The sequence below is a fragment of the Camellia sinensis genome, chromosome 6 (assembly GCF_055761805.1).
Source record: "Camellia sinensis isolate YWXY chromosome 6, ASM5576180v1, whole genome shotgun sequence".
Taxonomy (NCBI): Eukaryota; Viridiplantae; Streptophyta; class Magnoliopsida; order Ericales; family Theaceae; genus Camellia; species Camellia sinensis.
In genome coordinates this window covers 132,670,617-132,674,710 of record NC_138966.1, presented here as the reverse complement: position 1 = coordinate 132,674,710, position 4,094 = coordinate 132,670,617, and the positions used below count along the sequence as shown (strand labels likewise).

The 4,094-nt window shown below is 33.9% G+C and overlaps 1 long non-coding RNA gene across 1 annotated transcript; it reads right to left on the bottom strand.

Annotated features, from left to right (window-relative positions):
• Nucleotides 1-691: 691 nt before the first annotated feature.
• LOC145792903 (uncharacterized) lies at nt 692-3,409 on the bottom strand. The gene is made up of 2 exons (XR_014333077.1): nt 3,162-3,409; nt 692-1,992 (listed from the first exon to the last, which is right to left on the bottom strand). It is a non-coding gene; the product is annotated as an uncharacterized LOC145792903 (long non-coding RNA).
• Nucleotides 3,410-4,094: the final 685 nt, after the last annotated feature.

Below are 4,094 nucleotides of genomic sequence, written 5' to 3'. Positions count from 1 at the left end.
TAATCATGTGGTGCTGAGAAATGAATTTCAAACAGTCAGCAACATAGTTACTGCTAAACTTCCCATCACATAGATAAACAAACTTACACCATACACCACACACCAAAATTAGATATAACAATTAGACACCAAAATGAATTATGGCTGGGTTTGAGGCACATAAAAGCAGAGTAAGGATGGCTATGGGAGAGGAATTGATTATATAATTCAGAATGGGGATATGTTGCAATTAACCCCATTGCATCCCATCCCATCCCAATTATGTATTTCACAAGAGGCCTCTCCAGCATAGATTGGTTATTGAAAGAATGGTAAGGCCTTCATGCCTCTATAAAAAATCTACTTTCATTATTTTTATAATTGAAAAAATAACAAATGACATTTACATATTATAAAATCAAATCAACACAATCGATGGTATTACATAATATGTGAAATAATTGAGGATCATTCCCTATGCATTGTAAAATTACATTTGAAATAGGGTACTAATTTTTTTTTTTTTTTAAAAAAAACTTAAGGGATCATCCCATCTACATTGTAAAAATGCTCTTGAAATAGAGGGCCAATAAAAAAATGTTGGGTGTACAGCATTAGAGCAAAGTTTAAACCCCCATTGAAACAACGTTTAAACACTCATTACAAACAAAATATTTTCACAAAAGAGATAACAATACCATATTTATCTTTTCCTTTCCTCTATGATAACTTGGGCATAAAACCTACGATATTAAAGCTTTGAAGTCTGATGCATCTGTTCGAAGTAAAACAAATATAACTGATGTTACTACTAATCAACAAATCTGTCCAAAACTCTTAACTCTTGCAACCTCCACCTATGAAGATTTTTTTGGCTAAGAACATGGACATGAGGATTTTTTTTTCTGTTGATAAATCACATGTACATCAAGATATTAAAAAAATAGGAGAACTATTAATCCAATTTGGGCTGTTTGTTATGCTTTTCTATTGATAGTAGTATGCTCTGTTTCTGCTCTATCTAGGAGGTGGTAGTTTGTTTGTGTTGGCTGGCTTGGTGTAGAGGTTCTCCTCCATTGATTTCTGTTCTATACTCTGTTTGATTCTTTTCATCTTTTTCAATAAATTTTGTCATTCACCAAATAAACAAAAATAAAAGAATTAAAATGGAAAACCAAGTTATTGCACACAAATGGATAGATTCCACACTATGTCAACAAAATATCAAAAAAAAAAATTCTACCTCTTTCTACTCATGCTTCTAATTTTGTACGAGTACAAAGACAAATTCAGTTTCATAAAATGAATTTCTACACGGTTCTCATCTCAATAACTACATCCCTATAAATATCGAGCAAACAGTACATGACAACTTAGGAGGAAATAAGATCACGCAAATTTTGATAATAAATAGATAAGAATGATATAATAACCTCTTTGTGTATAGTGCGACCTTTGGTTCTGATTCTTTTTGAATTTTGTGTTTTAAATGTCTAAATAGGGTGAGGAAGATGCACCTTTTGGGATCTCCATTGAGCCTTCTGCAACCCCTTTCTCTAATCTCCATAGAAGATAATTTTTTTATTAGTTTCCTTGTCAGCCTCAACCAAAGGTGCTACAACAGACAAAAAAAACTTTCTTATGCTTCATCAACTACAGGTTTCTTAAGAAGATCCACAATGTGCTTGTAACTACTTATGCTATGTGCTAATTTAAACACACTCAAATCACAAAATCAACTTATGCTGATAAATCTCACGTATTGTATTGGATGGAAAAATCCCCCAGAATCCAAGACAATCAAATCTTGGATCCTTATGCCATTGCCATCAAAGACTATTTCCTTTTGAAGCTGACATGCCAGACTGATCAACAGCACCTCCCCAGCCAACAGAAGCAGCCTCTGGTTCTTCTGGTGATGAGGACTTCTCGGTTAGGTTTGTGCCATACCGTAGCCAACAAGAGAAAGCCTCTGCCATATTCTCAATATCAACCTTGGACCTCAACCTGTATCTGTAGCTCCAAAATAAACAAAAGTTGAATGTAAGATTTATCAACTATTTTGATCATTGAAAAGGAAAATAATCTTGATTCCTGAAGGTTTGGCAATACGAAATAACACCGATATAAAACAAATAAAGTAATACTAATTTGGGTCATATCCTAAGATCAAATGCCTAGGCAAGCTCAGTTGGCAGTCCCACTTGCCAGTCATACCATATTACATAAACGTGTATGCAATTACTATGAGGAGAAAAGAGACAAAAAAAAAAAAGTCCTTCAATGTGATGTTTTCATTGTACATCTCGCTCTAGCAGTCATTAGAAATTACAAGACAAGTTGCTATTTCTTTAATATTTGAGTTTTTGTGTAATGCTGCTCCCCTTCTTTATCCTCCTTGGCCTGAATAGATTCCTTGGGCTACGAATGCCAAATACTTGAGTAATCTACTCAGGAATCTCATAATCAATAAGTTTGACAAAGAAGGGCCTGTTAAACACTCTCATTAACAAGTTTTGCAAACCAAAGCAGCAAATCAAAATAAATTAGGCTCCATTTGGATATGTAGATTTAAAATGAATGGATTTGGTATTAATTCAACGTAATATTCTAGGTATGGATCTAAACTATAAATTTGAGAATTTTAGATTAATGAATTTGAAATAACTAATTGAACATAGTTATTTGAAATCCTTCCATAAATGATTATTCTCCGCATACAAAAATACTAGCAAAATGCATTTTTCCTATCTCTATGCATCCTTCACTTTAGAATTATCAATCTATGTCCACTAATCAATCTTCTTATAAATCTATAAAGCTGAATATCAAATCCCTTCATTTAAAATCCACACACTTATCAACATTCATTAATTTTGAGCACTAAAATTTGAGCATGTTCTAATTTCGTTTTAACATTTTGTCAAACACATGGTGAACAAGAGGGTGGAAAACAACAACAATAAAAAGCATAGACCAAACAACAGCAACAAATAAACTACCAACAACAACAATAGTAACATCATCACACACAAACTAATTGATTAAAAGAAAATTAGAATTGAATGGGAGTACGATTAAGAATCATTATGTCGGACAATAGAAGAATGAATTGGATTTAATAGGGTGTGCTCCAATGGTTGAGAGAGAGAGAGAGGAAGGGGAAGAAGAAGGGGAAATACCAGGGTGTGCTCCAATGGTTGTTGCGATGGGAGAAATAGAGAGAAAAAACGCTGCCCTTGGGGAGATCGGTTGTACCGTCGCCAGTGAGGAGGTGGTCGTACCGTCACCGGTGAGGAGGTGGTCGTATCGTCGTCGGTGAGGAGGTGGGTGCTCGTATGCGACAGTGGTGGCCGGTAGGAGGGTCGCCTGCGATGGAGTGAGAGAGAGAGAGAGAAGATCGATGATGAGAGAGTGAAATAGGAGAGGGCTATGTAGGGTAATTAACAAAGGGAAAAATGCCGACTAAATTTTATTTTAGTGGCCAAAACGTTAACCAACAGTGACTAAATATTATTTTAGTCGCTAAAAGTAATAATTTAGCGACTAAACATTTTAGTCGGTAATTAATTTCATAAATCCCGCCAAAAATCGAAATTTTCCCTCCAAATATTTTAACTCTTTGGCGACCAAACTTTTGGTCGCCAACAGGCCGAAAGTAAATTTTTTATTTTTCATTCGGCGACTAAAAAATTTTAGTAGCCAAAACTATCTATACAGTGACTAAAACATTTTTTAGTTGCTAATTGTGGCCTTTTTACTGACTAAATTTTTTTTTAGTCGCCAATAATCAATATTTCCCGACTAAAAAAATTAGTAGCTAAATATTGTACATTTGCCAACTAAAAAAAATTTTGGTCGCCAATTGGACATGTTTAGGCGACTAAATTTTTTTTAGTCGCCAAATTTAGTCGCCAAAAGTGTATTTTGTTGTAGTGAAAGAATAACATAATAACATGTAAACCTGAAAAGAAAAAATAATGAAAACATCCAAACAATAGATACATCTCAGTATGTAAAGTGATTAATCATCTGTAATATGATGTCAGAACATAAAAGAACTTACTGTTCAACAATTAAAAAAGTAACTCAAGTAATAAATCCAAACTTTAGAA